Below are 27568 nucleotides of genomic sequence, written 5' to 3' on the forward strand. Positions count from 1 at the left end.
TAACTGAATTCAGGTGGTTATGCTCAGAAAAGTGACATGCAGATGACACTGGGGGGTTCCAAGTGTATTGCCTCTATGATTCATATCAAATTTGCTCATCTTACAACAGCAGATATGTTTGTTCTAGCTGCTAGCCCTCCAAACACCCTTGGGGATCTGAATGTCAAGCTGTGTCCTTCTTGGCTTGTACATCAGAGCTTCAGATCACGTTGTGAGGCTTCTTTGTTCCATCAGGCTTTTGGCTGAACATTATTTCATTTTGTTTTTATTCTGGTTCCTTCTCTCTGGAAGCCTTAGGCCAGGCAAATTTTTATGAGAATGAGGCACTTAAGAATTTTGTGCTCAGTTCAGTATGTAGGTATTGTGCCCTGTGCCGTCTTCTTTCCAGATATAAGTGGAAAATAGAGTTTTCTATTATAGTTGTGGCTATTTGGGTATCCGGAATCAGTAAGAGGTCCAAGTGAAACCCTGTGGGGCCATTCAACAATCTGGTAATGAGGTATGGAGCTCTTCAAAGTGCTTCCCTGTTGTCATCAGGATCACCTCTCTTATTTCAAATTTCATCTTCAGCCAGCTGCTCTTCATCTATTTACAGATCTTAGCCAAGCCCTTGGAGACCTGAGAAATGGTGCTGTTTGCACTTGAGGTAAGGGAAATGTAGAGCTAGTTATTATATGGACATTGCTTATGCTTTAATCTTTACTGAGGGAGAATCTGGATCCCTGTGAGGACTCTGCAAATAAAGGCTGTCAAGGCGAAGGAGAAGGTCCCCATGAACGCGCTCTCAGAATGGTCTGAGGAGAACAACCAAAACCATCTCAGTGCAATCCTACTAACTCCACGTGTCCTCTACTCCCACCATTTCTTTAAATCCCAGGGAGGAAGCTTTGGATGTATGCTAGAATTGCATATTTGTGTAGGTTTACAAATACACTCAGCAGCTTGTGGGGGTTGTTGGTGAGTCACCTAACTGAAGATCTGGAATTAAAGTTTTAGGCCCTCAGCCTTGAAAGTATCTCTTTGAAGCTCTTATCCTCTAGCCGTAAAAGTGGAAGGTTTTTTTTTACTATTCAGAATGTCAAACAGTGACTGAATAGTTTGATCATTTAACAGAAACACACAAGCAATTGTTTACATATGACCTATGCTGAACTGTTCCCTACTGAGTCACTACAGTGTGTCAAGTAGCCATTCACAGGAGATGCTGTAAAATATAATGTGCTTTATATAAAGTGTCAAATGTAATGAAGATCTTTCAGGTCATTTTCCTCATTATGTAATGTCAAAGAATGTTTTCAAGTTTGCTTAAAAAATCTAAAAACAGATTTTTAAAAAAAAAATTGTCAGTTTTTATCAGAACTGCAGAAATTCTGGAACAAAGCACAGGTCAGTGACTCAGAATGAGTAAGAGCAGAGCCACATCTCAATAATATTTCTTTGGCGAAGGTCCATGCCTGGGGTTCTGACGTGGCTATTGCAATACAAATAATAAATAATAATAGTCATAATTTTGAACAGATGCTACAGTATGTCAGCATCCTGGCACCACCTTTTTGTTTCATTTCCACTTGCCTTATGGAAGCCTGGTGTATAAAGGATCCACTTTTTCAGCATATTCAATATAATATGAATGAGTGATGACCAAAATCCTGCATAACAAATGTACTCAAAAACCATGTGTAAGGCCCTACCAAATTCACTGTCCATTTTGGTCAATTTCACAGTCATAGGATTTTTTAAATAGTAAATTTCATGATTTCAGCTAGTTAAATATGAAAATTCACAGTGTTGTGGAGGGGTCGCAAGGTTATTGTAGGGGGGGCTGCAGTACTGCTACCCTTACTTCTGTGCTGATGCAGGCAGTGGTGCTGCCTTCAGAGCTGGGCAGCTGGAGAGCGGTGCCTGCTGGCCAGGAGCCCAGCTCTGAAGGCAGAACCACCACCAGCAGCAGCAGCGCAGAAATAAGGATGGCATGGTATGGCATTGCCCCCCTTACTTCTGCACTGCTGCTGGCAGGGCGCTGCCTTCAGAGCCAGGTACCCAGCTGGGACATTAGGAAGAAACAATAAGACTTTGAATATACTAATCTCTCTCCTTCCTGAGAGGCGTCCTGTGACGTAGCTGTGACATTCCTAGGTCAGGTCCTGTCACCTGGTACTAAACACCGTCTAGTAATTTTCCACTAAAAGGAGGGGAAGGTCAAGAGTAGGAAACAAAAGATTCCCACCTTTAATAAATCTTATTTAGGGCTAGTGAGTAAGGCAAACAGGACTCTTCTCCATTGCCTTCCTGCCCAAGAAGAAAGACTGCTGAAAGTACCTGAAGAGACAAAGGAACTGAGCGATGGAAAAGGCAAGGGCTGAGTCCAGACTAAGACAGGAGTCTAGTCTGTAAAGAGAAAAAACTGGAACCCTAAGCTACAGAAACTCTGCAACTTGCCTAAAACAACATTTAGAGTGAGAAATTACTTCTTGAAACCAGTCTCTTTAAGATCTTAAGCTTAGTATGCGTGTTTTGTTTTATTTGCTTGGTAATCTGCTTTGGTATGTTTTCTATCCTTAATAATCACTTAAAATCTGCCTTTTATAGTTAATAAACTTGTTTTGTTTATTATTAAACCCAGTTTGTGCAATTTATAACACAAAATTGGGGTGGGGGAAAGACCATATTATTTTGGGTGTATTTTCCAGAGGGGAGCTGCACTTGAGTGCTGGGCCATTTCCTAGCTGAGTCTTCTCATAGAGAGCTGTTTGCAGATTCTGAGTGATTCTACAGTTGGTGCGTCCCTACCTGTGTGTGCGCTGCCAGAAGCCGGAGAGCCTAATTCAGCAAAACAGGGAGAGGGAGCCCAAGCTAGTGGAGCAGGCAGGCTCAGTGAAATCCCAGTACATCAGATGGCATCCTGGATGGGGGAGGGGGATGGGGATCCAGCCCATCAAAGTTTGCAGCAAGTCTGAGCAGTCCAGGAACAGAGGAACATGCTCAGGAAGCTGGTGAAGGGTCTGGAGAGCAGCCCATCAACAGCAGATGGCAGCTTGGCCAGGAGCTGGCTGTGCTGCCACTGCGTGAGGTGGCCTCAGAGGAGCCATGACAGGAGAACATCCACATAGGCTGTTTTCAGGGTTGCACATGGACACCTGGTCTCTGTTACTATCCTGGCCCTTCCCATTGTTCTCTGTGCAATTCCAGTGGTTCCTCAGACAGGGGCAAAGATGGGAAGAATGAGGCCAAGAGCTTGGTTTCAAAACCTGCATGGAATTTTGATTTATTTGTTATCCTCTATGTTTTTTTAATGTGGGAAGGGACCATAGGGGGAAATTAATTAAGCATTTTAGTAATACAGTGTTAAATAATTAGGTAATAGCAAACCATTGCAAAAACTGAAAGATTGGCCCTGACTTTGGCAGGTGAATTTAAACTCTGGGGAAGACTGTCTATGTTAAATTCAATCTTGACTGTGTGTGTATGCAGAACCCTTGACTATAATCCTGAGATGCTTTTTCAATTATTACTCTGTGCTTACTCAGACAAATTCTCATTGACATCAGTGGGACTGGGCATGTGTAAGGACTTCAGGTTCAGAAGCAGTGAGTTATTCTGCCTCCTTAAAAAAAAAAAAAAAAGGCAGGGTGAAAGTGTAGGTAACATATCGAATCGAGATAAAAGAAGAGGTTAATGTTCTGAAACTTATTATGAACATTTACTTTGCTACAAGAAAAGTTGACTGTGAGGGCCTGATTTTCAAAAGTGCTGAGCATCACACCGCTCCCACTGAAGTTCAGTGTGGGTGCTTCGTATATCTGTATATCAGATCCAAGAGCCTAATTATGCCATCTTGAGCATGCCCAAAGCTCACTATGATTTCAATTAATGTTGTATTAATCCATGTCAGTTTAGGGTGGCCATTCAGGCATTCCCAAAATACCAAACATTCTGGAACTTTTGGGAATGGAGTGGGCCTGCTCCCATCAGCGTGATCCCCCGTCAGCGTGACCTCACACACACGAGGAGGAGGATGCCATTTTGAAGAGCACAACACTCCGCCTCCGCCAGCATGACTGTGTGAGGTCACACTAGCAGGGGCAGGGCAGAGAAATCTTCAGAATCTTCAAAATCATGCCCAGTTTTTTGTCAGTAGCGAACAGGGGATAGACCACCCGAAAAGAAGATTATCCAGTTTAAAACTGGACAAATGGCCTGCCTATGTCAGTTGCTGTCTGTCCAGGGCTGGATTTAGGGGCAGGTGACACAGGTGATTGCTTGGTGTGCCAGGCTTGGGGGGGCGCCTGGCTGCGGATGCTGTTTTTGTTGTTAGCAACAAAAGGGAAAATAGAATGTTTGAAGTAAAATGTTTCACGTATTCTGTATGTGGATTCATTTTTCACTAACCTCCTAGAATGTTCTGGATTTTTGTAGTATCTCAGGGAACCTTTCAGACTTTCTGAGAACTATATTTTCCTTGAACCTCCTAGAATATTGTCAGCCATGCGTTTGCAGGTATGTAGCGGGTGGGGCGTAGCCACTCAGTCAGTGAGATATAAGAACAAAGTGAAGTGAGAGCCCAGCTGCAATATTGTGAATCTTGTTTTATTGTGTAATTGTGAAAGTGTACTTGTGTTTTAAGACTTGAAGAGCTTAAGTAGCAACTAATAAAGGACATACTTAACGAGATGCCAGAGATACCTATTGAACCCCTTTCTATGCAACAATATAAAAGAAATATAATTATTTATTTTGCCATGCATAACACTGCGGAATATAGAGTTTTGTTCTTCCTAATACTGTCTGTTTTCCCCCATAGAAAATAAAAGATGCCCCCAAAGAAGCCTTCAGGAGCTCAGTAGAGGAAGCAAAAAGGTCAATGGCAATCTAGTTTGCAGCAAGGGGCAAATTTGATGGGAAAATACATGAAACAGAACTACATAGACCAGGCTTCAGGCAGTAGCTATCTTCCCAGTGCAGAAAAAATTGAGGAGCAAAGCGTAAATGTTGGCAGTCCTATTACTAAGGAATTAGCAGATTTACCTGAAGATAAGGAACAGAAATGTAAGGTAAGTGATGGAGAATTGTCCAGCTTTCCTGACAGCGTAAAGGAGAGTGATGATAAAGAAGAATGTGGCTCACGTGAAAAGGAGAATAATGACAAAGAAAAATCTGGTTTACATGAAAAGGAGAGACACGATAAAGAAGACTCAGCCTTGCATGATGAGAGAAACAACAGCGAGGAAAAAATTGCACACCACAAATCAATATATCAGATCCTGCTTTCTGGCCGGCGATCCTAAACTCTGCCGATATTGATCATAGAATTTTGAACGAGCCGGGCAAAATCGACTATATAATGTTTCCAGTAAATGAGCAGAAATGAGACTTGTCAAAGTCACACTGCAAAAGAGTGCTCAAGAATGGTGAGAAACTTGGCTCGGCATTGGCTAATTTACTTGAAATCAACTGACAAAGTGTTCTGTTTTTGTTGCAAAATAATTGATAAGAATGCCAAATCGTTACTTGCACTTTCTGGATACAATTACTGGCATAATTTAGCTGATGCTCTGAAGCAATATGAAAAGTCACCTGGCCATTTTACGGCCTACTCCAAATGGATGGAGGTCGAATCCAGGCTCAAGTTAAATAAATGCATAGACGCAGAAAACCAGCACATTATTAATGTAGAAACCAGCATTGGAGGAATGTGATCGAGCATCTGATCTCAATTACCTTCTTCCTTGCTGTAACTATGCTGGTTCTCGTGGGACCTAACTGAGAGTGCTGGTTCAGGACAAATTGCTTGAAGCAGGGCAGTTACAGCCCAAGGCTGGGGTTTTTCCACCTCTAAGGCAAACCAAACCAGCCAAACAGAGAGGACTTTGGTTTTACCCCACTGGCTAACCACAAGTCACACAAGCAATTCCCTTAGACACTCCAGTTTCCCAATATTACCACCAGTGCCACCCATTATGGGGATGGATGGTTGTGAAAAGCAATACCCCAGTAAAAAAAAAAAAAAGGTTCCCTCGATCCCAAAGGACCAAGCCCCAGACCCAGGTCAATATACAAGTTAGATCTTAGCCACAAATCACGCTGTTGCCAATCCTTTAGAATCTAAAATCTAAAGGTTTATTCATAAAAGGAAAAAAGATATAGATGAGAGCTAGAATTGGTTAAATGGAATCAATTACATACAGTAATGGCAAAGTTCTTGATTCAAGCTTGTAACAGTGATAAAATAAACTGCAGGTTCAAATCAAGTCTCTGGAGTACATCCACAGCTGGGATGGGCCATTCAGTCCTTTGTTCAAAGCTTCAGTTTGTAGCAAAGTCCCTCCAGAGGTATGAAGCAGGACTGAAGACAAGATGGAGATGAGGCAGCTGCCTTTTATAGTCTCTTCCAGGTGTAAGAACACCTCTTTGTTCTTACTGTGGAAAATTACAGCAAAATGGAGTTTGGAGTCACATGGCCAAGTCACATGTCTATGCATGACTTAATTCTTTACAGGTAGCAGCCATTGATCACATGCTACCTAGCACGTTCCCAGGAAGACTTCTTATGTGGATTGGAGTTTTCCAAGATCCATTGTCAGTTAATAGTTTTCCTGGTAGAGCAGGGAGCCGGCGTCAGGCTGCGAGCCCACCGCGGCCACTCTGTCCCCGTGGTACGCGCGGGCCAGAGTCGCGGCCGGGCAGCTAAGTGTTTCTTGATTGGGCACTTAATTTGCACATTTCTTTCTCAAGAAGCTGACCAAATGCTTTACTAATGCTACTTCAGAATCAAAACACATTGATATACAAGTACCTAGCCAATATTCATAACTTTAACTATGAAAATGATACACATATACAGATAGCATAATCATACCCAGCAAATCATAACCTTTCCATAGATACCTTACATGACAACCTTTGTACAATATTTGCTGCAAATATATAACAGTGGTTGCAACAATGATCTATACGGTCATAGCTTATGTCAATAACGTCACACTTGCAAAGAATAATTTGTTGTTCCAGGGCTTGTTAGATAAGTTGTTCACTGAACATAACTGTAATTTTCTCAGTTTGGTAAAGCTCCTTGGGAAATACAACAATGTCCTGCATGAGCACCTACGTTGAGTAGTTTGTAAAGAAGCTATGGACCATTACTGCAGCAAAACAATTCAAAACAAATTGACTGACCTTATGGCAAGGAAGGTGCTTGATAACATATTGTTGTGGCTTGGCAAAGCGAAGGACTGCACTGTAATAATGGACATCTCTCCCGACATTAGACACAGTGAAAAGATATCATTTACAGTAAGATTTATTGACAATGAGGTTGGCTGTATCCAAGTAAAGGAACACTTTATCTGTTTCCGGTCTGTGGACGACTCTACTGGAAAAAACCTAACAGAACTGTTTATAAAAGTTTTGAATGAGAATAAAATTAAGCTTCAGCACTGCTGCGGCTATGACAATGGCATGAACATGAAGGGAAGAAACAGTGGCGTCCAGGCAGGGATCCTTGCGCTAAATTCAAGAGCTTTCTTTGTGCCTTGTGGCTGCCATTCCCTCAGCCTGATTGTGTCAGATGCAGCGTCATCTTCTTTAGATTGAATATCTCTCTTCAGAGTACTTCAAAGGATATATGTCCTGTTTTCAAGCATCAACTATCAGGTGGAAAATCCTCATGGACAATATTACAAATCTGACCATGAAGCTGCTAAGTGATACTTGCTGGGAGAGCCACATTGACAGCATAAGGCCACTGAGGTACCAACTAGCTGAGGTTTATGACAGCCTGATGGAACTGGCTCAGTCGAGTAAAGCTGAGGCCGGAATCTGACACAAGGTGCAAAGCCTGGCAAACCAGATCACTAACTTCTCATTTCTGGTCTCAGTTGTGGTTTGGCATGATATCCCTGTTCCCAGTAAACGTAAGCAAGGCATTACAAACTCAATCGATGGACATGGCAACCCCTACTACTTTGATGAGAAGCTGTCTTGATTTCATTGGGGACAACAGATTTGAAGATGCCATCATTGGTGCCAAAGAAATGGCAGAAGACTTAGTAGTTGAGCCTGTCTTCAAGGAAACTCATATTCATCGGAAGAAGCGACACTTGGGGTACAACAGCAAAGATGGGAAGCTCGGAAGAAAAATTCAAGCGGGAGGGTTTTTTTGCTCGCTTGTTGACAGTGCTCGAGTGTCCATTGAAGAACGGTTTGGAAAATTTTCACCATGAGAAGAGCTGCGGGGTTTTGTATGACCGTAGTAAACTGCTGGAAGGCAGAAAAACACTCTTGAACAATTGTACAGGCCTTCACCGGATGCTGACATATGGGGAATGTTTGGACGTCAGTGATAAAGATCTCTATGTCAAATTGGACAACATCTGTCACATTTTGCAACACGGGAAGCACTCTCCACTCCAGGTTCTCCAATTCATTCATGATGTTGAGCTGAAGGACACTTTTCCTAATGGATGGATAGCTTTGAGGGTTCTGCTCATGCTGCCAGTCACAGTTGCGAGTGGTGAGCGCAGCTTTTTGAAGCTCAGGCTCATTAAAACATATCTTTGAATGATGATGGCCAACGAGAGACTGACATTGCTTGAAAATGCCATTGGCCAGTCTTTGGATCGCTTGACGCTGTGCTTCAATTTGTGAGGGCAAAGGTAAGAAAAGTGACTTTTTGAACTAAAGCAATGCTTCTCAACCAGGGACAAGCAGAGGTCTTCCAGGGGGTGTATCAACTCATCTAAATATTTGCCTAGTTTTACAGTAGGCTATATAAAAAGCACTAGCGAAGTCACTACAAACTAAAATTTCATACAGACAATGACTTGTTTACACTGCTCTATAAGTAAGTACAATACACTGGACCCTTGCTAGAATGCGGGATTTGGGATCCATGCGCGGAACTGCGTTAATGCAGGGACCGCGTTAAAATGAATTGCAATTAAAGTAATTAAATTTGGGATCCGTGGCCACGACCGTGTTATATGCGAATTCACGCTACATAGACACACGTTCTAGCGAGGTTCCGGTGTATTTATATTCCAGTTGATTTATTTTGTAATTATATGGTAAAAATGAGGCAGTAAGCAATTTTTCAGTAATAGTGTGCTGTGACACTGTTGTATTTTTCCGTCTGATTTTGTAAGCAAATAGTTTTTAAGTGAGGTGAAATTTGGGGGTACACAAGACAAATCAGATTCCTGAAAGGGGTACAGTAGTCTGGAAAGGTTGAGAGCCACTGAACTAAAGGACTAGGGTTAACATTCTAAGCTCTCATCTACTGTAACACACTTTAATACTGGTGTTGGTGCACAGTTCAGTTTCTTGATGTTAGTACATTTCAGTTATTCTTAAAATTAAAAAGTTTCTATAACCTTAGAGGAAAAAAATTTTTATGTGCTTATATATGGCATGAATAAATACAGATTTACAGATCCTAGTGTCTAATAGGGCTAAATCATGCATGCAAATAGTGCATCAAAGTCATGAAATGGGCTACAAATGCAATAAAAATTAAGGTAGTCAAAAGTTTAACAAATAGGGAGGAGTGCCGAAGACGCTCCTCACCTGGGGCACCATTTGGTCTAGGGCCGGCCCTGTGTCCGTCAATAATTTTTGGAATTGGCTCATTAAGATTTATTATTGTTATTGTTAATTTATTTTATGCTAGGCGCTGTACAAACATCTATTGTAAATAACAGTCCCTGCCCCAAAAACCTTACAATCTAGGACCGAGTTTTTCCTCCGAGTTTCACTCTTGCTGTCCCATTGAGAGCAATAGGGTTGTACATGTCTAAGTCAGGGCAAAATCTGGCCTTAAAAGACCATAGCCAGCACGTCAGGCTCTGTTGTTGTTACCTTTTTCACACATAATCAGAGAAAATCCATTTTAACATTGAAACTGCACATAGCCTTTTGGAATTATGCAAGCACAATTTGATGAAAAAATTTTTAATTGTACTACTGTAATATACTTGACGCGTAAATCATTTTTATTCATTACTCTCTCTGGCAGAACAAACAAACAGGTGTTAAAATGTGACTACAACGTTATGAGTGGTTTTCATTATTACTTTTTCCTGGAAATATTAACAATTTACAGTAAATGATTATTGTGACTGGAAATCATGCACATTTTCCATCTTTTTAGTCTACTTGAGCATATTTGAAAAAGAGTAGTTCCACTGAGGTGTACATTATTCTGTAGCTATATTTGATTATTTTATCCAGAAAATATTAATTCATAAGACCCCCCAAGAGACAATAAAATATTATAAATTGGTTTCACAGCCATCTCAGACATTAGGGAAATAAAATCAGCACTATTACTTCTGACATTATACTCTGTGTTTTGGCTCTGATTCATCAAGATACTTAAGCATGGGCCTAACTTTAATTCGCAGTGACTATTCACGTATTTTAACTTAAGCATGGGTTGAAGTACCTTGGTGAATTGGGGCCTTTATTGACACCTTTTATGTCTTTTGTACTTATTCCATTAATTCTTTTATGACCATTAAAACTTTTGGCCACTTTCTTCCCCTGCATACATGTCTACAGCACTTACTGAAGTTTCATTTTCTTCATCACCCGACGTTTGCATGCTATGAAAAAATGATGTGTAATCTGAACTAAAATGACTTCTCCACTAACTTGCAGGAAAAAGATAAAGTTCCAAAACACTTCTGTGCTTGTCTTTGTTCTTTAATATAGACCAAAGGATCATAATTTTGTGTGTGTGGAAAAACAATTGCTATGGATATACAGGCCGTTGTGTTCACTGATTGACAACCAAAGGGTACAGTCTTTAGAAATGGATGAGCACACAGCTAAAATGCCTATAACACTCTGTCAGGTTAACATGTAACATAGCACAGTAATGTTTTGAGACTGAAGAAGACCATGTCACCCATCTTCCAGTCCTCCAGATCTCTCCTCAAAATCTTCTTCTTTCTTCTTGCTTTTTACCATTGCCCTCCACTCTTATGTTCTGCCTTAGTCTCCATTTAGAATTAGCACAGAACTTAAATTCATTAACACAGAACTTAGATTCACACATGATTTATTTGTTTTAACTATGGTCTCTCACTTCCATTCCATGTTTTCATTTCCTATTTGTTTGTAGATTGTTAGCTCTTTGAGGACAGGAACCATGTATCATTTCAATCTCTGTAAAGTAACATGCAAAGCTATAGTTATTAATAGAGTTCATTAATACAGAAAGATTAATTTGTGTCCGATAGCTGTTTCAGAGTTATCCGAGTCTTTTATAATGACAATTATTTTGTATATAACAAAAATTTTCCATCAATGCAATTTTTATGAGATGGTTTTCTGGCTGCTGATCTGAAGAATTCCCAAAAAAAGGAACAACAGGCTATCATGTGAAGCTTTAAATGTTATGTGAGGGAAAAATCCAGTTATTCCAAAGTGATAAATTCAAATGAAGTATTTGCACTGAAAGTGATCTAAGAGTATAAAGGTATAGACAAAGGGTCAACAGAGAGGTTCACAAGACCTCTTCTTTTGTAATTCTCTGTCAAAGTGTAATAAGTTTCTCAAATGGATATTTTCATGAGATTCATGATGTATGTAAACGAGAGTAAACACCCCTGCAAAAAATGTTTTTGTAATCTCATCAAGGTGCAGTGTTTACTCCAACTCACATAATCACCCATGCACTAGGCAAATGTGTCATCTACCATTTTATCTTTTCACAAAGCTCTTTAATATTAAACTCTCCTTGAATGACAGTTCAGCTTTCCTCCACACTGGAAGCTAATTTTCGTGATTCATATCTTTAAAAAGTGACTCACACATCCGGAATCCATATGTACAGTATTTTGCTTTTTAGGCAGACAGTTGTAAAAACGATGACTGGTTTCCTCTGTGTACTGTGGATAGAAAGGCATGACGAACCACAGGCATTGCATTTAATCAGGTCAGATCGATATGTTGCCTCACTGGAGACAGAATTTTGTCTCCTATGTGTTGTATGCAGAAGATAAAGTACATTTGGTCCAATAATAGAAACTTGATGTCACTAGTATGTTAAAAATGTATGCTATGTTTGCATTAGCCAGCACTTTTTCTGCTGTTATGTGACAATGTTGTAACTCTTCAAGTTATAAAGAAGAAAATTTTGTTTTTCTTAAAGTCTGAATGAAAAACAATTTAAGAATCACTCTTCTTCGGTATGAAATATAATAGCAAAAAGCATAAAATGCAAAGGCTCAAGAAAGCTGTACGCTACTTTCCCTGATCTGTATTCAGAATTCGGGAGATGCAGTACATCAAATTCTGCCCTCAGGTATACTCATGCAGCATCATTGAAGCTAGTGGGTTCAACTGAGGGCCGACAGTTGTCATGATGTAGATTCGAAGATTTGTAGAACTCAAGTTTTTGATCCAACATAGCTACAGTACACTTTGACATGTGTCATATTGACTTGACTTATTTTGTAGTAAATGACAATTAAGCTACAGTTAAAGTCTTTAGTGTGAAAATTGTGGCTACTGAATTTATTTCCATACTGTGGGCTGCCTTAGATATAGTCTTCTTTTTACACAATGCAGTCCCCTACCATAAAGCTTCCAATATTTTCCCCCAAGAGTTACTCTGTTTCATTGAGGGTGATTTTAATTTGCAGGAAGTTAGGTGCAATGTATCTCTTTTCTTTGACTTGGCTGCTGTAATGCTTTCAGGAATTTTTCCAACATTTTTGTTTGTGTATATATCTATATTTATATATAATTAAATGTAACGCTTGAAAATTCTGATGAGGCTTCTGATGGAAGCTTAGCAGGAAATAATATAAGAAGATCTGCCGTGTCAGAAAATTGGCCCATCTAGTCCAATGGCAAATACCTGATCTTTCAAGAAAAAACAAACCCTTCTTCCTCCTCTTGTCCGGCACTTAGCATTGCACAGTGCAGTATGTCATGAGGAAGGAATTTCCAACTTGACTTCTTCTAGCAATCAGTTTATGCCTGAAAGCTTGATATTTCATTATCCTTCTCGTTCTCTTATCCTGTCATTCTCTTGGGCTTTGTCCACACAGCCCCACAGCTCGAAATACAGGGGTGTGAATTGCAATGCATGTTAGTGTGCGCTCTAACTGCCCTATGTGGATGCTGCTGATGCGAACTAAAAGGTATTTCATTTGTGTAAACATAGTCTTATTTCAAACAGGACTACGCTAACACAAACTAGGTACCTTTTAGTTTGCATCCACAGGGTCGACACTGGGGAGTTACAGCACAGCACACCACTGCATATTGCAGTTCACAGCCCCGTAGTCTGAACTGCAGGGCCATGCGGACAAGCCACTAGCCTTTTCAAAAGGTGGCATTGTTGTTATTTACTTGGATTACAGAGCATCTAATGACGCTGTCAGAGATCAGAGCCTCATTGTGCTATAGACTGTGTTACTAACACATAAAGAGGGAGAGCTCCTGCCCACAAGTGCTTACAGTCCAAACTGATAAGACAGCAAAGGGTGGGAAGACGGAAGCATTAGTATCCCCACATTAGGCAACTGAGGGACAGAGAGATTAAGTCCCCAATGCTATAATGAGATGGATGCATGCTGGCTGGCTCCTGCACCCCCATGGTGCTGACTTAACGCTATGCTGCAAGTCAGTGGGACACAAGTTCAGAAATCTGCCTGCACATATCTCATTGCCCAGTGAGGGCCTGCGTGACTTGCTCAAGTTCATACAAGAAATCTGTGGTAGAGCTGAGAGTTGAATCTGTGGCTTCTGAGTTCCAAGCTACTGCCTTATCCACAAGACTATCCTGCCACACAGTGGTCATAAAATTATTAAGCCTTTGGGAAATTCAGCCACAGTGTATGAATAGTCTGCCTCCTGTGGCAGTGAGTTCCGCAGGTTAACTATACTGTGACTAAAAAGATATCAGCACCGTGTGTCATAAGGGAACCAGCAAACAATCTAGGAGAGGAATCCTTAGCTAAAATTTGAACCAATGTCTGTAGGAAACATTATGCTAAACTGGTTACTTAAAATAGGGGAGTATCTTTTGGTCATGATCACTAGTATGGGTCTCCTTTTGTTCATAAAAATACTGCTGTACAGCACTTGACAGCAACAACATTGGAACAGCAAAGATTTTATTTCTTGTATAGTTAAGAATGCTACTAAAAAGTTAACGCTATTATAGTTGGCTTTCAGGGGGACTTAAATGCATGCTTAAACACCCTTCCTGGATTGGGCCTCAGAAATCAGCACGTGCAGAGCAAACAGTAATTTTTCCTTTGAGAACATTATTAAACTATAAAATTTTAATGTCACTAGAGTAACTATTTTAGCATCACTTTGAAAGGTTTAGTGTTTATTAATGTCAGGCATATTTTTTTGTTCTGTTTTAATCATAGCAAACTTGGCATTCATTCTTTCATTTTATCCCTGCTTAGAAGCATGGTACTAAGAATAGCACTTAAAACATAACAAGGATGACATGTTACTTAACAGATTTTTCATGTACTGAATTCAAACCATTTTAATACTGTAATTTGTGATGTTTTTATTTATTTGACAGTCCTACCTCTTGATGCGATCATGTTCGTAAACATGTTACCAAGTGTTAGTTTCCATCCAGCACAGGAGAATACAATGCTGTCATAGAAGTTTTGTAGCCTTTTCAGTACTCTCTCTCTCCTGTAGGATGGCCTTCTAGTGTTTGGAGAATGTTGAGCTCTTTTACACTGTTTCTACATGCAGATAAAATTTTAATTTTAGAATACACATAAAATGCCGTTTATTCTTTTTAAAAAAAACAAGAAAAGCATTCTCAGCATTGCTATGGACTAGAGACAAAAAAGCATTTCATGGACCTGTTGTAATTCCATTAATCTGAATGAGGGGAAATAAAATGTTCAAAATTACAATTATTATCTACCATTAAGTAAATCCCATTAAATGGAGCCTAGTGCCTATTATCCTTGTCAGTTTGCAAATGGGTTTTCACGATTGTATAACATGTTGGATAGAGGCGTTTTTGAATACGTAGTTGTGCACTGCATTAAAATATTATTTTTGCCTTCATGTTGAGAATGTTTTATCTCATTACTTTATACACAGATTACAATTATTTATTTTTATTGTGGGGAAAATAGCAATGTGATCTCATCTTTTTCATACATTTATATTATTGAGCATAGATCTACTATTAATTAAAGAATGCTGTCAGTTCAAATCTGGCTCAGAATTTAGATTTGTATGGAAGACTTGCCTCTCTTAGGTATTTCTACACAACCATCACAACAATAGAGTTTTTACAGAGTCTAAGGCCTGTAATTTAATGTATTTTTAAAAAATCCAAGTGGAACTGTTGTTTTAAAAAATAAATATACCCCTGTTGTGCTTGCAACCCAAACCTTGCCAGCATGGACAATGTAAAATCAAAACGGACTATGAACACAAGTGTAATTGACAGCATTAATTTTCATTGCCCACACTGAAAAAGATGCAAAAAATAAACATTAATAATAAATTAGATTAACAATTTTTGTTAGTATTAGCGATCTGAGGTGTTGTTGTTAACATAGATAAGGGAGTTAGTTTGTTTAAGATAAATTAATTTTAAGTTGACATAAAGGGGTCCTGATTTTTAGAGGTAGTTGCTCAGCACTTTCTGAAAATCAGGGCCCTTTATGTGGTTCTGTGTAAAGCACCTAAAATCACTAGCCTCTCTTTACTGAAAATCTTGACCTGTCTCTTTAATTGTTTTTGAGGTGAAGTGGATGGGGCTCTGTCATACATAAGTTTTTCAGAATGAAAAAATCTGTTCAAGCTTCTTTCCTACTGTTCTGATTTTTCAATACAAAGATTGGGTAGGCCTATGACAGGTCTTCCTTATTAAGATCTTTTTTTAACATAGTTACTAAGAAACACGTCTTTCCCTGAACCCAAGGTTTTCTTCAACAGATGTTGTGTGATATACTGTAATAATAATAATAATAATTGCTAGAACTGGATATTGTGGCATTTGGATGGTCTGTGGAGTGCAAGACTTTGTGCTAATACCCCCAGGGAGGATATAGTTGGAGGGGCAAAAGCAGAATTGTGGCTGTGCCCCCTCTGTGCCAGTAGAGCTGTCCCAAAGGAGAATAATTACACTTGTTGTACAGGTGTGTCACACATTCCTGTCTTGTACATTCCAGCCAGTGCCCAAGAGGGCTTATGCCTTATAAGGCATACTGCCTTCACTGTTGCTAATTGGATGGTGCACCTCTTCCCCTTCCCCAGGCATAATTTTGCCCCTACAATATTCTAGATATTGCCCGGCCACCTTATTGTATGTAGGTCAGAGGCAACAAATCTCAGAGAGAACCTCAGAACTATACCATCAATACTGACTGTCACAGGCAGGTTCACCCACTGTGTACGGTCCTTGATGAAGAAAGATTAGCCTAACCATATCATACATGCACTGGGCTGCAAAAAGGCCAAAGCTTTCAAGAAAATAAGGACTTTTATAAAGCAATAGGCTGAGAACAACCGATTGTCCAGGAACTGGACTGCGACATTGTCATTGGGGTTTATAGCCTTTTGTAGTATGTGGAGTTTTACTGATATCCTTCAAGAACCTTATTAAGAAACTTTATTTAGATACATAAAGCATTTACCATAGCTGCTTTTTTTTATATTCTAAAAGTGTGTGCTTTTTAAATTAAGATATAGACTACTTGAGGAAACAACTCAGTTGTTCCCTAATGAACTATTGCAATAATTTTCTTTAGAAACCCCATTTGAGCATAACTTAATTCCTCCTGCAATCAGTTTATGTAATTTATTCTAGTAAGTACTGTAGTCTTTTCTGTACTTGTTCATTAAATTGATAGGTTTAATCTCATGTAACATAAGAGCCTCCAGTATGGAATTTGTCAGTACTACATAAAAGTTAATTTTACATGGTATGGTAGACTAAAATACAGTGAATTGGGAAGGGGGTGAAACTTTGCTGTAATAAGACACGGTGTTAGAAATAAATGCTAAGATCAAGATTTTAAAAAATCAGACCCGAAAGTCAGGTTCCTAAAACCATATTTAAGTACCTAAATAAATGGCCATATTTTCAAAAGTGCTGAGCACCCAGCCGTTCCCACTGAATGTAAAGATCCCAAATCAGCAAAGAGCTTAGGCACATGCATACCTTTAAGCATGCAAGTAATTCCATTGAAGTAAATGGGACTACTCACAATCTTAAAGTTATGCATGTTGTTGTGTTGTTCAGTGGGTGACAAAGAGATCCTCTCAGTGCCCTGCACTTCTGAAAATTAGGCTACTTATTTAGGTGCATAAATACAGACTTAGAAGCTTTAGTTACCCATTTTTTAAAAATCCTTGCCCATGTCTCAAATGGGAGGTGTTTGTTGTGATAAAAATAAACCACATATTGCATTTTTGCTGCTCACGCTGCTAGTCCAAAAAGTTGCAGTGTTTGTTTTGGCAAGGTTTCAACTCTGCCTCGTGCTCACTCCTCCAGTCACAGAAACCACATTCATGCCTTAATTTGAATTCCTTGATACTGTTGACTGCTCCAAAGTGTTTCTGCACGCTACTTTGTTTTCATTCTCTATATGCTAGTCAGCCTGGAAACTGACATTTATAGAAGTGTAGAGTTGACTGTCTCCATTTTGTGGCTTTTCAAGTGATCCCATTTGATTTCTTCTAAAGCTGTAATTCAACTGGCGTTTTATAAATAAGCCTGTATACAGACTTCAGTTTTTAAACATATTTATGTCAAATGTTCGTATGTAATCCAGAACAGAAAAAAGTACTGTTTCTCCTCTTTCATTTCTACATCAAATCTATTACTATTCTCAGTTTCTCTCTCTTTTCTTACATTTTTTCTCCATTGTACCCTGGTTTCCTTTCCTTTCCTTATCCACTCTGTTTACAGTATCTGTCTGTTTTCTGGCATTCACAGTGTGTTACTGGTTATTATTTAAATGTAGTCTATATACTCGAGAAAGGAACAGCCTGACAACAGGATTCAGAGCCAGGCACTCCTGAGCTATAATTCTGACTGTGATACTGAGCCCTTCAGAGCCCTCGGGTAGTTTCTGCCTCACATCTCTAAATGGTAGATAACCTATCTCCTGCAAAGCGGTGTTGTGAGGGTCAATCAATTAAACCATGTTTAAAATGGCTTCTAAGATGAAAAATGTTACATAGGAGCAAATTATTAGTGATTTTTAACTCGTTAGATTTCTTTTCATTATTGATGTTCAAATACTAATTACAACAAGATATAGTGATCAGTTTTGTCAGGGCACCCTCATTTGGAGTTAGACAGAGTGAAATCTTCCATTGAAGTCAATGGCAAAACTCCATTGACTTCAGTAGGATCAGGATTTCACCCCTAGTTCTCATTATTGGATATTGAGGCAGCATGGATCTATGTGTTCTCATAGATCTGATTCTCGTTTAGTAAATAGCTGTGGGGGTAGGGGGAATTTAAAGTTCACACTTGAAAGCTAAATCCTGTTTTGCAAAATCTTCCCCTTTTCCCCCACTTCTTTGGTTTTCTTTTCCTTCTAGCCACTCTTGGTTGCTGTCGTATCACAATTGATCATTGATCGCTGACGAGAAGAGCAAGCCCAGTCCGAGTCCAGCTCATCTTGGCAGTGACTCAGTCTTTTTCATCTTATGGCTGTTCGGTGGCCTATATGCAATAAGTTAGTGGGCCTCAGTTTAGTTCCTAGGGGAAAGCAGTCAAGAGCACAAAAATTACTTCCACAGCTGGCACTAAATGGCACCTTTGTGGACAGTTTTAGCAAAGAAGCCAAGGGCTGAATGAGCTCTGAGAATGAACAACATTCATCCCTAGAGGCAGGGCTAGGGTGAGCAGTGTGGAAAAGCTTACACTTGCATTGTCTATATGTGCTCTGTAGATAAAATGGATGATTTCATTCTCCCAGGCTGTCAAGCTGATCCCTTTCCAAGCACTTAATTCACTAAGTACTAATTTGTGTAATTAAATTCTGACTCTACATTTCTCCTGTAATTTCAGCTGGGATATAGTGGTATTCTTCACTCCCTGCCCTCTCCTAAATTGTCCTGCAGTGTCATTGTGCAATGTTAAACAGCTTATGGGTTTGACCCCAGTGAGGAGTGAATTAATTCTTATGTATAATTACGATTGTAAAGCATGCTGGGATCCATCAGGGCTGATGGTGATATCCCATTAATACCACTTTAGTTCTGATTATTATGCCTCTTTTCTCCTAGCTGTTAGGTATAAAGACCTACGTACATGTAGTGTGGATACCTAGATACACATTCCCTACATTTTTCTTAATAGCTTTCATGTTCTAATATTATGTTCTAATAGCTTTCATATTCTAATATCTAACAATAACTGTCATGAAACATATGGGAGTGGAGGTGTGTGTATGTTTTTATATTAATCTGCTAGAAAATGAGAGGCATAATATTCCTCTAATACAGAGTAAAAGAACAAATGTGAGATTTTCATTAGTTTAAAAAATGGTGTGATGTTCAATGTCTTGGCCCCCAAGGCCCTCTACCTGCTATTCTTTCTTTGTCTCTTGCTGATGCATAACAGTCCAAGTGAGCCAACTTTGCACATGTACAAAAAAGCAACATTCATAATGAGATCCTGGTGCTGGGATTTGTTGTTGTTCTGAGTGATGACTTTTATTTCAACGCATCATTTTGCTTGTGCTCTTAGAACAGCTTAACTTTCCCACCAGCCTCGTAGCATGGTTTTGAGGGCATTTTGTTGGTTGTTTTTTGCAGGTACTTTATATGTTCACTTGTCACAATTCTGATTATGGCTGCACTCTGCCTCAGTTGTTCCGAACAATGGCCTACACTGTGAACCTCAGTGAACTCATGAGCTTTAAAAGAGTGTTTGATCTTTCCCTGAGTTTGCAGCCTTGAAAATAGCATTATCTTTATTAAGGGCATCTCTCAGAAAGAACATCGGCTAAATGGCAATGATTGTGTATTATTTTAGAAGAAACAAAAGCTTACTTATAATGCCTGTACTATATATTAGCAGACACAAAGTATAGTAACAATGTGTGAAGGTGATTTTCTGATACACAATGGCTCTTCTCTAAAGTCTCAGTTGGGAGTTTATCCCCATAGAGGAAAATAAAACAGTGACATACTTAAAGAATCACCAACAAAGCTGATAGGTTCACAGTACAGATCTATCTTGTGTCTTCCTTTAAAATAGGTTTTTATTGATTTTTTCAGTTTTAGAAATCTGTCAAATAACAAACATATTACAGATTGGTTTCTGTAATTACTGTAGGTTAAAGAGAAGAACATCTCCATTTTTCTTCTGTTCTAAGCTTTCTGTGGCAATCCACTGGTTCTAGTTCTCATAGTTCTGCTATTCACGAAAGAAAAGCCATGATATGACTCAGAAGGAGATCTAGGGAAAATCGAAAGTAGGCCAACACACGGGCCAACCAGTGACTGAATCCTGTTAGTTGCTGAATGCAGACTGTGTGGTTCTAAACCCCCTCAAACTCCTGTTGAAGTCAGTGGAAGTTGAGCAGGCTCAGATTAGCACAAAGTCTGAATGTCTTTTTCCTGTACAATATCAGAATTTTTAGAAAAAAGAGGAGGAGTACTTGTGGCACCTTAGAGACTAACCAATTTATTTGAGCATAAGCTTTCGTGAGCTACAGCTCACTTCATCGGATGCATACTGTGGAAACTGCAGAAGACATTATATACACAGAGACCATGAAACAATACCTCCTCCCACCCCACTCTCCTGCTGGTAATAGCTTATCTAAAGTGATCATCAAGTTGAGACAAATTCTACTTCTTGAAGATCTCCAATCCCATAAGCCATTAATAGGGATTTTACCATTTTCACAAGTGGGGTTATTTTATATTTGCCAATAATAAGGCAATATCCAAAAATTTCCTGTAGTAGATACTCTTTTACACTCCTTCCTCCGCATGTAACAAGTTTGATATGCTATGTTAATTACCTTCATTTTATAGTGAAAATTCAGTAACAGCTAAGGTTATTTTAATTAACACGTATTGGGGGGGGTAGCCGTGTTAGTCGGTATCCACAAAAACAATGAGGAGTCTGGTGGCACCTTAAAGACTAACAGATTTATTTGGGCATAAGCTTTCGTGGGTAAAACACCACTTCTTCAGATGCATGGGTGCCACCAGACTCCTTGTTGTTTTAATTAACACATAAGCTATGCTCCAGTTAATATATTCCACCTCTGCATTATTGTAAAAAGGAACATATTTCTTGATAACGTCGGAAAGCTAGAATATAAATATTCTGTTCTTCTCTCCATACACACACGCAGCTCCCGCTGACATGAAAGGTGTGAATAGGGCGTGATTTGTCGGAACGTGTCATTTGTACAACACAACTGCCTTTGTTTTCCTGATTTTGGCAACAGATCAGGGCAAAGTTGCTCTCATTTTACAGACATATTATAGTACAGCAAATACATAACAAGTTTCAAAGAACCTGGGATTTTTTATTAATGCGTAGTATAAGGGATTAAAAAACTAAAAATACATTTAAAAGGAGAAGAATGTAACTGTTATGCTGCCAAACAGAGAAAAGAAGGACTTGATTTCCCCAGGCATTTGAGCTTTCTGGATCAACAGAGTCCCAAACTAGCCACTTTTCTGATGGACATGGGGGGCTTAAAAGGAGCTCTCTCCTTCCCCCACTGTGTGGGCAATTGAGAAAGGCATGACAGACAAATGTTTTCTGTAGGCTCTGCCACAGAACACTGGAACAAAATACCAAATCCTTACTGTAGATCAAGAGTACATGCATATTCATTGTCCAGCACAGGCCTGCACCCCCTCTTATCCCTGCAGCACTTCCTGTTACTCCATAATATGGTGGCGCGAGCAATTTTTATCTAGAAGACTATGGCCTGCTGGTGCCAAGGTGCCCAAACCACTAACAAGGACAAAGCCAAACTCTGATTCCAAAGAGAGAACAATCTGAAAAAAGTCCAACTTGACGGGAGTTGTCTGATTTACTACCATGTGAAAGGAGGTTTTTCCGGGTGGCACAGAAGGAATATATACCATTGAGGATAGCTGAAGGAAAGAGATTGGAGATGGCCCTGAACTGGAATTCTGGATCCAAGTGCCCTCAGACTCCAAACTGGATCCAAAACCTGGGAAATGCCAGCTTCTACTCTGTGTATGAAAGCAGAAAATAGGCACCTCCCCCAGTACCCATCCTTCCCAAGGCACGCTTTTCATCACTCTTTTCTTCCAGGGCCCACAGGCCTTTACCTCAGCCCCACTGTCCATTTCCATTTCATCCCTCTTCACAGAGCTACGAGATGAGGCTACCACCCTCACTAATCACGTCATATATCAATCACTTTGCACATTAGTTCTCCATCTCTCTCTAATATGTATGGTGCACTTCAACAATCCAACATGCTAATGAAAAAATTATCGTAGAGCGTTGAATGCCTGTGGTTCTAGTTTACAGCAGAAGCTTCTGACGCTGATACATTGAACGCTAGGGACTGTAACATGGAGTCTGCAGGACTCTAAAGCTTGAAATGGTGGGATCTGAAAAACAATTATTGTAACAGTTTAAAGAATGTCAGGAAGATGGGTTTCATAACTGTGTGCCTTAAATGCATTTTAATCCAATTAGAATAATTGTTAGAATTGACTATATTCCATCCCAGGGGAGGCTACAGTGGTTTATAATCTATACCCAGCTGTGCAGTATGCCATGGATTTCTAAATGTGAAAGAATATAGCTCTAAAATGGGAAAGGTCAGAGGAAGAAAATGATTGCTTGAAATGGAAGTACTCACTAAATACTTGTAATCAACCTGACTCATCATAACCCTGAGCAGAATATTTATTATTAGCAAGTTTCTCTGTTTGAACTCCACAATGTAAATTTTTCTTACGTAAAGTATTTTCATAATATAAGGTTTTCTTGGTGTCTCAGATTGCATACGTATTAGGTCACTGTAAATTGTCTTGAAGATTCTTGGCTGAATTTTTGGAATCTGTTTCTAGGCTGAACAGAAGGATTCCTTATTTCCTTTCCTGGAATCAGAAGTGCAGTATAAAAATTAATGCTTCCTTTTTAATTTTGAAGCCAGTGAATCCTGGAAAGTACACAGGAATTTATACTAAACAAATTAAAATAAATATTTCATAAAATAAGGTCCTTTAAAATTCCATCTTTATAATAGGTAGAAGTTAAAGCTAGACAAATTTAAAATTCGAAATATGGCATTCATTTTTAACAGTGAGGATGATTAACTATTGGAACAAACTACCAATGGAAGTGGTAGATTCTCCATCTCTTGAAGTCTTTAAATTAAGACTAGATACCTTTCTGGAAAGCATGCATTAGTAAAAAAAAAATATATATATATATATATATATATATATATATATTGGGCTCAATACAAGTATGAATGAAATTATAGGGCCTGTGTTATACTGGACATCAATAGCCTTAAAATCTAATAGCCTTAAAATCTATGACTCTGTTAACATAAACTGTAAAAATAATGGTACACGTAAAATCAATGTTTCTCTATAAATAAGATGGGTAGTTAATCAAGTAATTAAAGGGCATGCAGTTAATCAAGAAATGCATTCACAAAAGGTTGATCTCAACAAAGAAAGCAAAACAGGATGTGCTGTGATTATATGCCAAACGCAGAGAACAACAACCAGACAATTGCCAGGCTCAAATAAAAATAAATAAATAAACAAAAAGAACTGTGGCTAAAAAATATGAAAATAGAAGATTCATTAAAAGCAAAAGAACGCAAAATGATAATTGATAGGGTTTGTGACTGTCTTAGTGTATCTATATGGCGTCCCTATCCTGTGGCACCATATACATCCAGGGCCTGATTCTCACTGCCTTGCCCCCAGTGCAGTCATTTGCACCCATGCAATGGAGCTCTAATATGCTGCCAAATAAGAACTCTGCACTCACAGACACTTGTGGTAGCATTTCACACCCATTTTGCACAGGCATAAATGGCTGCACAGAGTGCAAGGCAACGGGCCTCAGTGACTGGTCATTACATTTCAGAAGAAGTGGAGGGTGGAAAGTTTAAAAATTCTTATTTGAAGATCGTTTTTGAAGTAAAAAAGCTGTCAATGGAAGGAGGAAGAAATTGTATACAGAGCAATCTCTGCTAATGAGAAAAATAAGTATAAGAACAAGACAATGAACTTTGAAATGACAAAAGATAAAATCTCTTAAAAAAAAAAAAAAAAAAAAGGAAAATGTCCAAAGCAAAAGCAACAAACTTTGCCTCATGTGGTTTTGCTTTACCTGACCTTGCTTAACAAAGAGTGCTGAGGTTCACTAGCAAAAGAAAACATTCCAGATGTGTTTTGGCCAAAAGTGATGGCTTTCTTCTCATAAAGGGTTGAAAAAAGCACTCTATACAAAGGAAAAATAACTTGTGCTAGTCAGAAAAAGCTTACCTCTAGCGTTTACATACCAGGAAAAAGCTTGGCTCTTAACAGAATTTAATATAGCGGAGAGAGGGGGGACCACCCTCGCAACCCCCATCAAGGCAGATACATTTTGAGTACCCCACTGAAGTATTAGGACCTTCATTTTACTCACTGGGAAAACAAGACAGAGATTAAAAGGACATTGTCAATTTAAAATCTATCTGAATTTTTTTAGCTACTATTGTTAGAAATAATATTAAAACTTACTACAGCTGACAGATATTAGAGAAAAAAACTATTGTACATTCAGTAGCACAAATTTGTGTATTTGGTAGTTTCACTATAGAATCAGTTAGGCTCCATTCCTACAAACACACACATGCTTAACTTTGCCCACAGGAGTAGACTGATGTCTATGGGACTGCTCATGTGAGTAAAGATGTGGACATATATAACTGTCTGAAGGATTGGGACCCCAGGCCTGTGATTGGTAGGAGGCAGGTACACTTGTCAATTGAAGGATTAGGGCCTAAATTAGTTTCCTTGTCTGTGCAGATTGTGCAAGAGAGAGATAAGCATGTTTTAAGAACAGGAAATCATTATTGTAAAATCACAATAGTTTGCAGGGGGACTTGAACAAACACAGTACCTGAAACCAACTTTTCACTCACTTTTTTAAAATTTACTAGATTTCAAGTGACATGCCCAAGGACTTCTGAGTGAGTGTCAGTGTTGGGGTTAGAATTCAGGAGTTGCTGTCTCTCAGTCCCAGTGCATTACTAGACCACACAATGGCTAGAGCCAGATCCTCAGCTGTAGCACAAATGAAAATCCAATGGAGTGTTGCCCTGATATACCAGCTGTGGATCTGACCCAGATTCTTTTTTAGCTAGTATTTGAACAAATAAAGAACCCGATCCTTCAGTCCCAATATCTAATAATAATCTTGTAGGAATATCTTCAGCCCTATAAAGTTCTTAATGTTTGCTGTGCAGAATACAAAGATTGCTGTGTCATTGGTGGTTTGACAGGTAATGATTCCAAAGGCCTTAATGTTAGGCATCTCTTTAAATCTACACAGTTTTGCTTTTCTTGTTGTCTGTATTTTCTGTATAGGAACATTTCGCCACTATTCCATTCATGGAAAACGAAAGTCTTTAGTGTTAGGCAAAAGAATCTTTTCCCCAGAATCAGGCAAGCACAGAGTTGAAGGGGGTTTATTCATCGTACCGGGAAGACTGACAAGCAGCTTCAAAGATATGGTGTCATAGTGGCCAGTTATATACATTCTCTTATCAATTCATTTGCATTTATCTGTACATACAGAGTCAGACATTGTTACAAGTCAAGAGAGAACCCTGAACAAAGATAAAAATAAGAACAGTACGTACATATATAGGTCATCCTAATTGCATCAAACGTCTATGGCTACCTTACGGGGGAAGGAGGCGGGGTGGGGGTGGGGGGTAGGGCTGAGTGCTTACAGACATCCAGTGGGTTGTGAAGGGAGGGTTAGCATTGTTCTAAGAGCTGAGTTGCTGGGCAGGCATTGACCATATAAGCTGAGCTAAGTTATCAGGTATTGACAGAAACGATGTCGTTGCTTCTCAGCAGTTTGTCTTTTCTGTTGGCTGAATTTTAACTCTTTCCTGACATTGGTATTGATTAAGTATTGTTACAAGACACCATCCCAAGGAGTTTTCATCTAAGAATGGCCCATTCCTGCAGACTGATGCATGTAGGCAGTCCTTCATGCCTCGAGGGAGCCCCACTTATGCCAATGGGATTGCAGGCAGATGTAAGGGCCTGCCCATGTGGATCATATTGCAGAATCAGGATGTAAATCAGCAAAACAGAATGCACCCTGAGTCCCCAGTGGCAAATTATTTGTGAGGATGAGAGTGGGGATTTGTCTCACACTCTCTTTGTCCTTTACTATTAGGGGCGGTGGAGAGAATAATGAAGAAATGAGAGCAGAAAACAAGGCAGGGAGAGAGTTGTGCAGACATTTGGCAGGAACGACAAACATTTCAATAAGAAAAGGAGTACTTGTGGCACCTTAGAGACTAACCAATTTATTTGAGCATAAGCTTTCGTGAGCTACAGCTCACTTCATCGGATGCATACTGTGGAAAGTGTAGAAGATCTTTTTATATACACACAAAGCATGAAAAAATACCTCCTCCAACGGAAATGGCCCATCTTGATTATCATACACATTGTAAGGAGAGTGATCACTTTAGATAAGCTGTTACCAGCAGGAGAGTGGGGTGGGAGGAGGTATTTTTTCATGCTTTGTGTGTATATAAAAAGATCTTCTACACTTTTCACAGTATGCATCCGATGAAGTGAGCTGTAGCTCACGAAAGCTTATGCTCAAATAAATTGGTTAGTCTCTAAGGTGCCACAAGTACTCCTTTTCTTTTTGCGAATACAGACTAACACGGCTGTTACTCTGAAACCAAACATCTCAATATAAATTATCCAGCAATTCTCTAACTTGAGCCATTTAAGTTTAGAAAGCGCAGTTTCCATTCCTTTTTGTAATATAGGTCAGATGGTATGGTGATTAGAGCCAAGGACTAGAATCCTTCCTTACTAAGTCATGGGCTTACAACTGGATATGGCTTGGGGAAATCATTTGACCATCCACTCCTTTGTGCCTCCACGTGGTGGAGAGAATTGGGTTAAAAAGTAAGGCCTCTATGAAAATTAACATTCACATCTTAGGTTGAGCTGCTTTAAGCCAATAATTTTTTAAAAATGTAGTAATTATGAATTAGTGAGGAACATATCTCCTTTTGGATAATGCATCTTCCTTGGCAAGTCAGAATACTTGTCACTAAGTCATCCAGTTAGTTCTGCACAGCTAAGAAATGCCTTCTCAGTCACTGGACTGCAGGCAAAGGTTCAGGTACTGTGCTGTGAGTAAACTTGCACGATTGTGCCACAGTAAGCAGACTGAAAAATGAAGGGTTCTTTCCCTTAAAGATCTAGTGACATAACTACCTTTTCTGCCTGCTGTAGCAACCAGAATTTATGGTATTGCTGTTAAATTGTTTCATAATCCAAGATACACATGTAACTCATCCATGGTTGGCTTTGT

The 27568-nt window shown here is 39.3% G+C and overlaps 1 protein-coding gene across 1 annotated transcript in view; it reads left to right on the top strand.

Annotated features, from left to right (window-relative positions):
• The window catches only part of SCFD2 (sec1 family domain containing 2), a 301712-nt gene that overhangs the window by 238309 nt on the left and 35835 nt on the right, over positions 1 to 27568 (top strand). The window lies entirely within an intron of this gene.

This window comes from Natator depressus, chromosome 4, assembly GCF_965152275.1.
Source record: "Natator depressus isolate rNatDep1 chromosome 4, rNatDep2.hap1, whole genome shotgun sequence".
Classification (NCBI taxonomy): Eukaryota; Metazoa; Chordata; order Testudines; family Cheloniidae; genus Natator; species Natator depressus.